Source organism: Cupressus sempervirens, chromosome 3 (assembly GCF_028749045.1).
Source record: "Cupressus sempervirens isolate cs-2001-9-10 chromosome 3, ASM2874904v1, whole genome shotgun sequence".
NCBI lineage: Eukaryota > Viridiplantae > Streptophyta > Pinopsida > Cupressales > Cupressaceae > Cupressus > Cupressus sempervirens.
The window spans coordinates 432196615-432208719 of NC_143120.1; the positions used below are offsets into that span (position 1 = coordinate 432196615).

A 12105-nucleotide genomic window follows, 5' to 3' on the forward strand; every position below is an offset into this window, starting at 1 on the left:
CCATTTGAATTCGTGACAAGCCAAATGTTTTCTTATTATAATTGTTGGTATAGATAGAACACAAACACAACTTTATGTGTTGCTTCTTGAGTTCAAACCTCTATATCTCATTGTTACCATAAAAAAATAAAAAATAAAAAATTAGAGAAGATATAAGAATATACAATTGAAAGCACATAACAAGAGTCCAATTTGTTCAAATGCTCTTCATTCACCCAAAATATAGCAACATACTAGACTTAAACCCAACTACTTTTGATTCTGTGAAAACGATTGTAAAAGACAAGGAAATGACTATAAATATGATGAAAATTTTAATCAACACTAAGCTAACTCCTACTCTAACAATAATGTTTTGTAAGATATTAAAAATCATTAGAGTGCATGTATTAAGATAGGAAAAAATTGAGTGAAAGTAAAAATAAAAGATGAATACTTTCAAAGTCTATGCCATGAAAATAAAACAAAATGATTAATACAATATAGAACTACAATGAATCCACATTATATTTGATAGATATTTCAAATCATTAGAATATTTTACCTCTAACTTATCTATATTCTTTTGAAAATATGCCATGAAAGTTTTCTTGCATAATGGGATCATTAGATCATAATTTTAAATAATTAATACATTCTCTTTATGTTATAAGGTTTGAATCTTGTATATATATTAAATCAAGTCTTCATTTCTCTAAAGAAGCATCTCAAACATTTCCATCGCCTGGATATGAATCAAGTATCACCTCTCCTCCCCATTGATAAGATACCTCCTAATTTTAGTCATGCCAAAAACTTTCCATAGAGCCTAGAGTCACCAATGGCACTCTTGATCTTGATCAAATAAGGGCATTGTAATTGCTTGGAGTAATTGTACTTGATGATCCATGCAATACCAGTTGACAACAATGATTAATATGTGAGAACACTCTTGACCCTTTCAAGTGCCTATTATCCTTAGAGCTACAATAATGCTCCCCAAATGTTATCCTCTCCATTTCTTCCTTAGCCATCTTGAGAACCTTGAAATATATTTATTTTTCAAATTGTCCCATGATCATTGCATCTCTCCCCACTACATTAATATAATCTGTGTCCATATTTAGCTACATTGAAAGCTTAGGCCACACAATTAACCATAAAGACTTATTTTCTCTTTTTGGTACCTAGCTTAGTAAAATCCATTGTCGGAAGGAGTCAACTATAATAGATGTATTAGTAAATTGAAGTGTTAGTAGTTTGGAAGAAATCATCAAAAATAATAGAGACCTTGAACAACTGACCATCTCAAGTGTCAATATCAATGACATCCTCCCTAAATCATAGATGGAAAACCTTACAACTCTAGAAATATCTTAGGTATGGATGTTTGTATTTGTGGATGATTATAATGTATAATACATAAATTTTATTGTTACTCTCATTAAGTTAATTTTATCATTCGGCGAAACACTTGTATAATTTTACTCTTTGTTCTTGTTTCAGAGCATGATAGAGGGGGTCATTCCTCATACACTCTCATATCTCAATGAGTTGTAGTCATTGGATATAAGTTCAAATTGAATTATGGGGAATATTCTAGATGGGTTTGAGAATCTCACATTGCTGACATACCTAGATCTCAACAATAATCAATTAAATGACATTGTTCCTTCTTTTGTTGCCAAAGTTGAGGGACTACAATACTTGGACCTCTAAAATAACAACTTTCATAGGGTCCTACCCTTCATTACAACTTTTGTTTCAAACCTTCATACTTTTAGAGTTGGGGTTAACCGTGAGCTTTGTTTCAATGATGTTCTTATAGATACAATGTTAGGAGGTGTTAATTTATGTGATATGGAAGGAAGACCATTTATTATATATCATGAGAATGCTCCTCATCCATCACCTATGGAGGGTGTAGCAGTATCACATTAGAACAAAAATAAGTCTAAAAGCACTATGTTGGTTGTTTTAATTGCCTTTTCATCTTTAATTTTGGTAATAATAGTTGCAGTCGTTGTCCCAATATGGTGTTCCATTTTCTAATCTTTAATTGGAAAACCATCTTGAGACAACTACTACAACTATTATTACATAAATTAAAGAGACCAAAGAAATTGAAACAACCAACACAATTATTTTAGACTCATTCTTGTTTTGAAAGGATACTACTACACCCTCCATAAGTGTTGGACTAGGAGCATTCTCATGATATATCATAAAGGATCTTCCTTCCATATTATAGAAATTGACACCTCCTAACATTATATTTAAAAGAATACTATCATTGAAACAAACCTCAAGGTTACCCCCAACTCTGAAAATATGAAAGTTTTAATAAAAAGTTGTAGTGAAGGGTAGGACCTCGTGGAAGTTATTATTTCAGAGGTCTAAATATCAAAGTGCCTCAAATTTGGCAAAAAAAAAGGAACATCATTCAATTGATTATTACTAAGATCTAGGTATGCCAGTAATGTAAGATTCTCAAACCTAATTGGAATATTCTCCATAAGTTAGTTTGAGCTTAGATCCAATGATTGTAACTTAATGAGAGAGGAGAGAGTAGGAGGAATGAACCACTCTATCATGCTCTAAAATAAGAACAAAGAGTAAAATTATACAAGTATTTTGCTGAATGATTAAATTAACTCAATGAGAGTAATAATAGCATTTATGTGTTATGCATTATAATCATCCACAAATACAAACAACCATACCTAATATATTTTTAGAGTTACAAGGTTTTCTAGCCATGATTTGGAGTGGGTGTCACTAATATTGACATTTGACATGGTTTTTTTTTAAGGTTACTCATATTTTTGATGATTTCTTCCAAATCACTGACAATTCTATTTACTAATACATCTTTTATAGTTAACTCTTTCAGAATATGGAGCTCATTGAGCCTGGTTATAGAAAGTGCAATTAAATCTATATAGTCAACTATATAGCCTAAGCTTTCAATATTGCTAAATTTGGAGAGAGGTTCTATTAATGTAGCAAGGAAAGGTGTAGTGATCATGGGATAATTTTCAAAATAAATAGGTTGCAAAGACCTCAAGGTGGCTAAGGAAAAAATGGAGAGGATAACAATTGGGGAGCAATATTGTAGCTCTAATGATACCAAGTGCTTGAGAGGGTTAGGAGTGTCCTCACATATTAATTGTTCTTGCCAATCAGTATTGCATGAATCATGAAGTATAGTTACTCCAAGAAATTTCAATGCCCTTATCTGATTAGGATCAAGAGTGTCATTAGTGACTGTAGGCTCTATGGTAGTTTTTTGGCCATGGATGACTAAAATTAGGAGGTATCCTACCAATGGGGAGGGGAGACGAGAGGGTAGCTTCACCATCATTTCAGCCAACAAACTCAACAATACATAATTCAAATCTGACAAAATTCCACAAAATTGAGTTAAGCCATATTCGATATTTAAATGGATGCACTTCTTTAAAGAACATTTCATTAAAGAAATATTTTACTTAACAATAATATATAATGAAAAGAACTTTTAGATTTCTACAAATAATCAAAAGTAACTTTCAAAACTTAAAGAAAAAATATATAATCATAATTATATATATATATATATATATATATATATATATATATATATATAGAGAGAGAGAGAGAGAGAGAGAGAGAGAGAGAGAGAGAGAGATAATTTTTAGTCACTCCCTAGTTTTTTATGATGAATTAATAAGTACAATTCAATTAAAAATCTAATATGTAGGAATAAAAATCAATCAAAATTATAAGGTCAAAAAACTAATATAAACATTGGCATGATAATACAAACATGTTTAGATAAATGTCAAGAAGATGGGTCTAAGCAACACATGACTATAACATGAGTAAAAGATGGGATATAAAGTTTCTCTAGAAATTTATATAAGTTAAGAAACAATAGCTTTTCTAAAAGGAATTCTTTTTTTCTTGCAAAAGTATGGAATTCTTTAAAAATCTAGTAAGGATATTAAACTCAAAGAAGAAAATAATAATAATAATAATAATAGCTATTTATAAACATCATATAAAAAGAAATTCAGCAAAAATAATTAATTATAATTTAATATTATTTATTTTAGAATTATTCATTAATGTTTGATGTTTAAGCCACCTTAAAACAATTACACTGAAGTGATAAATTATTTAAACATATTTAACAACTTTTTAGAATTAAATTGAACTATAAGTGTTTCTTTAGAACAAGATTCTCATTCACTATGGAAAAGATTCTCATTTACTAAAGCATGGCAAAATGTAATGACCTCTGCTCTTTCCATATAAGGTGAGTGGCTTGCAATTCCAGTTATAAAATCCTTTGTTGTTAAATCCATCTTGACCCACATAATTTAACTTCTATGTTGAATCTTGTAGAATTTTATATTTAGTCTACTATGAGACCCTCTACAACATGTACAGTAGGAAGCAAGACAACATTTGTACATTCAATGACTTGCTTAACTATATCTTTGTATGCTTAAGCTTCATCTATGTTCATGATATAAAGATAGAAAGGTTAGATAGTGATGTCAATGTAGGAGGTGTGCTATGAGAAAATATATATAGTTATCTCAATGGACTAACAACTCAAGATCATTGAATACTCAATAGACTCAAGACACAATGTTATGTAGTAATGTACTTTGAAGGATTCCTCCTCTTTTGACTTTGACTCAATTTTGACTATATAATAGTTTTTAGTAAAGGTAATCTTAGGTTTAATAGAGCCCAATACCTTTCCTCGAGGATAACTAATGACAACTACTTATATGTATGATGGAAGATAAAATACGTAAGTATATCTAAGGAACATGTGTATTTCAATTTGGTCTTATTCCTACAAGAAGGAAAAAGATTGAGATGAAAAGAATAAATAAGATATACCTAATTTCATCCCAAAATGAAATCACTAGGAGAGCACACACTTGTAAGAAAATGATGTGCAACAAAACAAGAAAACACATAGATACCAACATGAATTATTAGCAAGGATTTAACTCTTAAGACTATTATGGAAGATGGATCAAGTATATTGTTATGACAGAGGGAACAAGTGGGAATTAAAAATATGCTCTTCAATAGCATTGAAAATATTACCAAAAGATATTGTTACAATGACACATTAAATTGGGTGTAAATAAGTCAAAAAGAAAAAATACATTGTCTTCAGTAATAGATTTCAATTAGCATTCCAAAGAGACTTTGACTAAACCATAAAATTATAGAATTAATAAGAACTTAAGAATATTTTGACTATTTTCTTAAATCTCCACTATGATAGGCTTGGATACATTAAAATGTTGATATCAATACTATAAATCATTGTGTTAATTACAAAGAAGATATGGTATACAAACATTAAAAATTTATGAAGTTAACTTCAAATGTCTACATCACTAAAGCATTTGGGTAAGAATATTGTAATGTGTGTCTATACTACCACAAAGAAAGTACATTTCTCATTAATATTTCTTCATATGATAAATAACCAAACCAACTCAAGATAATCTAACATAGTAAAATCTAATAGAAGGAATAGAATTGGCGCAAATTGATAAAAATAAATAGAATGGTTAAAATGATGCTCAAATAGACTTATGTATAAAAACAAACAATTTCCTCATAATTCTATAAAAAAACATCTCAATATTTTTGTTCTATTTCATATAAAACAATTTAAATAACATAAGAAATAAAATAATTCATTAATTTTCAATTTTTTTGACAATTACAAATTTTCATTTCATCTTAAACACCTATGTTCTAGAATACATCAAAAAAATATAAAAATGTATAGATTCAATTTGTCTTCTAACATTATCCTCATCAAAGTAAGTCATGATCATCAACATATATTCTTATGAGATCAAAGAATTCATATAATGACACCTTTAACGGAATCTACTTTTACTAGATGAGTTTAAATAAATTCCAAAGATATAAAGGAAGATGGCTCCAAGTAGCCCATCAATTTAACCCCTAGCAAAATATGGGATATAAGAGTTCATAACAAGGGTTCAACTATCTAGCAAATTAGAGAACTTAAGAAACTGCAACTTTTGTTGAAGGATTTTGTTTTTGAAAAATTATGGAGCAAAGGAGAAAAATGATTCTATGAGAAATAAAATAATGGTTACCCTTAAACATTATATACTAAGAAATTGGAAAAAAAAAAGAAAAAAAAAGCAATGATAATTTAACATTGTTAGCTTTAGAATTAATCATTAATGTGAAATATTTAAGCTACTTAAAAAATAATGACACTAAAAGAATAAAGAATTGCACATTGTTGGACAATTTGTAGACTTGATGTGTTCTTGAAATTCTTACTTGTTGCTATAGAGTATTCAAAAAAATCGATATCTTATTAGAAAAAACAAAACTGTTAAATTATATAGATATGTATTGTGTATCATCAAAGATATGATTGACATAATACAAATATCTTTTAGCTTGATGAGATCAATTAAATTTATTTTTTAATATTTGTACAACAACAAGATTCTACAAGGAATATTACCTTTTGAGCCTCATATGGGGCAATTAGACACTCGTTTAATATCAAGAGGATGGAAATGTTTGACAAGCTTCTTGAGAGAAATAGAGACTTGTTTGTTTTAACATATATAAATATATATAAGGTTCAAAATTTTTAACATAAAGAGAATGTAAGCCCATGTGTTGCAATAAAGTGACTATCTGAACCTCAACCAGGGAAATCATACATAAATTACATAAGAAACAATTTTATTATCAACCTCTTGATGATTCAGGATATTTTTCTTTAGCCAACTAGAAATCCTATGACCTCCCACTAAAAATTTGGTGCACTCTATTATTATTCATTCAAGCCCCCTTTGCAAACCACTTTGTTGATTACTCTCTCAAAATCCTCTAAAGTTCTGATTCTTAATCTTTCTACACTGACAAATAATTTTCATAAACCAACCATAACTTAGACTTAATATACATGTTTGCATCCTTTGTGCTCTACCAATAAGCTTCTATATTAATATATCCATTATTATTATTTTATTTTATTTCATAAAATGATTAGTTTGAAAAAAAATTTATATTCAAATATATTATTATGTAAAAATGGCAAGAAAAAACAAAATCTTGATGCTCATATTTTCTAGAAGATTTGTACCTTCTCTATTATATTTGTCTCAAGCAAGATTTCTAGTTCTCTTACATGTTGCTTTTCCTTAATTTTTCAAAAAAATCAATTGCTCTTTCACTTCTATCAAAGTTTCCCATTATTTGTTTATGGAAAGGTTTTTCAATTGGAATAACATGCTTTTGGCTTTCGTTCGGTGCATTAGTTTTTAGTGACAATTAAATGTTAATTTGTGTATTGTCCCTACTATGAGAGTTGACAAAACCTACAAAAATAAAAGCTAGGATATTAATAATATAACAAATCTTAGTATACTTTCCTACCCTTTAGCCTAAACCCAAACCTTAAAATTGTCTCTAGATTGGGTTTCCTAACACTTAGTTATTCATTTGTCTTTTCTAGACTACACCTCTTAAGGCTCAAATATGCATATGTTAACACCATTAGAATATTCTTACCATTATATTTCCTTAGGCGTGTTGGTCAGATGGAAATAAAATTTCTCACATACCAACATTATAAAGGTCATATCCTTTTAGGTAGTGTTTGGCCAAAATGGGCATTTCACCCATCTCTAATACCAACAATATATGTCCATTTCTATTGTATCAGCCTTTGTGATCTACTTCATCATGTGAGCCAAATGGGAGGTTAAACCCATCTCTGATACTACCACTATAGAAATGATGATCAAATCCCCTCCACATAAGAGATTTCATTGATCAAGTAACCTTTTAACAAGCATTAAGATTATTTATTTTAGATTATTTATCAATCTAAAAAGTGACTATCTTGATATTAAACTATTGACCATTAAGTCATGTTTGTTATCTATTTTGAATTCCACCTTTAGATATACATATTAATAATGTATATGTATAAATAATCCACAAGTATGATTCATTAATATAAATAAATTCATAAACATAATTAAAATATATATAACCCACAAATATATATTTATTACCTTCCTCTTTGATTGGTCCATGTGGCTCTATCCTTAGTTGACCCTTTAATGAATTATTCCTTATAGATTATCTCAACTCTATATTTACTTTCTAAAATTCTTCCTTTTCTAATTATAAGGAAAGGATAAAATGATTTTTAATTTTTTGTTTCTTCTTTTCTGAGAATCACAACCTTTCATAATAAAAATTCTTTGAAAAATCACAACACTTCATAATTATAATCCTTTCGAAAAGTCACAAAACTTCATAACTAAAATCATTTGAAAAACTCCAAATATTTTAGAATTAAAATATTTTTAAAGAGTCCCAAGTATTGATAATTATGATCCTTTCAAAGGTTCACATCCATTGAATATTTTCAGAAAGTTGCTTCTCTATTTTCTTCATATTACTTTCATTTTCCAATTTTCCTTTTTGAACTCCTACTTCTCCTCTTCTTTCTTTCCCTCTCTTAAATAAATTCTCACCTCTTTTATATCTTAATTTTAAGGAGTCATTTCTAGTTGTTAAATATCTCTTGACTTTTCATTAGATTTAGTTGATTTATATTATTCTATGTTATATTATTTATTTACTTACTTATTTGTGTTTATTATTATTTATTATTAAATTCTATTTAGAAAGCTAACATACTTTCTACAATATTATCTATTGTATTTAATTTTATTTGTTTATTTGTTCATTATAATATTTTATTTATTTATTTAAAAAAATAAATATCATTTCATTGATAATATAGATTAAAAAATATTTCTTGTTTTTATATTTTAATATTATTTTTAATTTAACTATATTATCATTATTTAGTTAATAATATTGTATTATCGAATTATTATTAAAATTATATCTTAAAAAGAGGATATGACAATTTGGACTTCTGCTCTTATGTAATACTTAATTTCAATAAATATATCAGGATTCTTACATTTTCTAATATTCAAATTTTGATGTATTGAACTTATTTTGATAAAAAAAAAATATAATATAAATTTATCTTAGTTTTATAAAGAAAAGAATATAATATAATAAAAAGTTCACAATTTAGATAGAATTCATAAATCAAATGACTATTGTTAATTTTTGAAAATACATAAAATAGTAAATATCTTAATTTTACAATCTATTCTCAATAACAATGATTATGATATTACTAATAATAAATTCTTAGCATAATTCTTACCCTAAAAAATAATCCCAAACCATGACAATAACAATTTTCCTAATCATAATCCTAACCTCTATTCTAGTTCTCATCTTAACTCTAACAAAAAAAATAACCTTCTACCCATCATCCTAAAAATAATCCTCAAATTTAACCATAAATCATAATTCAAATTCTGAACTCTAATGTGACGCTCATCCCAATGATAATATAATTTATAAATTTAATCTTAAATATTATTCCTAACTATAGCTCTTAATAGTAACAATAACATGAATAATGATTAACCTTAATCTTTAGTAAAATGATTATATTGATGGTTTAAAACATATTATAGAGTTTTTTCATGATTAACAAAGTAAATACAAAAAATAAAAATAGTATATATGAGCACAACTTTTTCAAGTGGGTAAAATTGAAAGCATCTACAATTGATTGCCTAACTAAATGTTATAATGAAAACACAAAAAATAGTAGACATGTGCAATTATCTTAACCCCACACTCTATCCTCAATAATAATACTAATAATATTACTAATAATAAACCCTTACCATAACCATAAAATTATCTTGAGCCTTAATTTAAAACATTATCCATAACTATAATAGTAACATGACATTAACACTTTTCCTAGTCACAATCTTAATCTCTATGCCGATCCTAATCTTATCTCTATACCAAAATAATAAACCAGATATCCATTATTGTGCAAATAATCCTAATTTTTATTACACTAATCTAAAATAACCTAAATTTGAAATCTTAATTGTAATGATAATACAAATCCTAAATGTAACCTTAAATCTAAGCTCTAACCAAAGCTCTAAATCATAATAGTAATATGAATCATGATATAAAGTCTTACACTAACCTCAATCCTTACTAAAACCTTAAAACCCTTCTTAAATCCTAGATATAATATTGATAGTTGAAAACACTATCATGGAGTTTTTATGATTGACCAAGTAAATACAAACAATAAGAAAAAAATATTAGATATGTGAATAATTTCTTGAGGTGTATAAAATGGAACTCAAGCTTAAGAAGCAACAATGATTGATTGATAGAACTAAATTTATATGAATTGAAGAAAAACACATAGATATAATTTTTTTTAAATGTATTGGTAAGAATTGAACAAGACTAATTAAATAAACACAAGTGGACAGGGTTCTTAATCAACATATCTATCATAATTACAACCATGATATAAATGTAAACAAACTCATAATTTGAAAAGCTATCTTAATCCCATAGCCAACCCCAAAGACCAATAATAATACTAAGTGTGACATTATTGATTTTAAACCCTAATGGGATAACCCTAGTCTTTACCCTAAATAGCTATAATACTAAGCATGATATAATAATGTTTACCCTTCACTTAACTATATTTCCTTAACTACAATACTGATAGTTAAAATCATATAATATATTATTTTTATGATTGATGAAGATAATATAAAAATAGAAAAAAACAAAGATATTTATATAATTTAATCTTAAGAAAAATAAATGATTAATTAGTTGAATTAAATTTTAGGAAGAAAATATGGACTTTAGGAAAGCATAATTTAAACAATGAAAATAAAATATACATTTCTCAAATTTGAACTTATGTAACATGTTATTGTATGAAAAGACACTCATTAAATAAATCCATACACTAGATGGATAGAGTTCTTAATCACGCCCCCATCTCTAATATTAAAACTAAATGTCTACCACAATTTCAACTATGCTTAAAATTTAATCCTAATCATAATCCTCAACCTTAATCTAGAGCCTTAACTCCAACAATAATACTAATTATGATATTACTATTTTAAAACCCTAACCCTTTTGAATATATTTTACATGAGATATATGGGGCTCTTCATTAGTGGTCTATCTCTAATGTTAACACTAAACGTAAGCCTAAGCCCAATATTAACCATTATCTTAATAGATAATTCTTACTCCAATAATAAACCCTTCGCATAATCCTTACCCTATATCTTAACCTTAATTAAAATACTAACTCAAATGTTGAATCCTAATTTGATGCAAATCTAATCATAAATAAATATTAAGTCCTAAACTTACTAATAACACCAATCCTAAATGTAACTTTGAATACTAACCCTAACTATAGAAAACACAAGTACGTTATCAAAATTGTCTACCCTTTCTCTATTCTCCAAACTTTTTTTTGCAATGAAGAAAAATATATCTATCCTATTTTGGGTCATCCTTGCGCATTTGCATTAAAAAAATTCAAAGTTATAGTTGATAATTTTTTGCTAGAAAGTTACATAATTTCTTCGATAGAGGCAAAGAGATGTACTTGGGTCCATTATAAATTTTGATTTTTGAATTTTTAAATGCATGGTTGTACAAACAAAGAATAAGTTTCAATCTCACAACCTTTTCCTCTTCCATGGCACAAAAAAAAAAACTTTTTAGTGTGAACAATGATACAAAAAATGGAAGATGTCTATAAAGCTAAAGTTTGAACATGGATAGGGATAACACGGCCACCAACACTTAACCAACACATAAAGTGGCCAATCCTCTTTACATTCTTGTCATCTAAATGACTTAGTATGTAGTGTCCACCCCGAGTTTGCATTTTGCTATCAGTTTCAAACTCTTTTAGGCCATTTTGTATGCTTGATAATTAGTAGCACTATCTTTCAAATTATCAGATATTGTTTCATGTTTAGCTAATTTTACAACGAGACTACTTGGTATTATTTACTTCATGTATGCATGATAATTATTATAATATTTTTAATTATTGATGATGATTAGTTAGATGGTTTATTATCATATGTGTTTTCTTATGGATACTTACCCCATACTACATGTGTATGGTGT

At 27.4% G+C, this 12105-nt stretch overlaps 1 pseudogene; it reads right to left on the bottom strand.

Moving 5' to 3' along the window:
* Window positions 1-2034: 2034 nt before the first annotated feature.
* Window positions 2035-2495, bottom strand: LOC149566871 (uncharacterized; annotated as a pseudogene).
* Between the last annotated feature and the right edge of the window lie 9610 nt (window positions 2496-12105).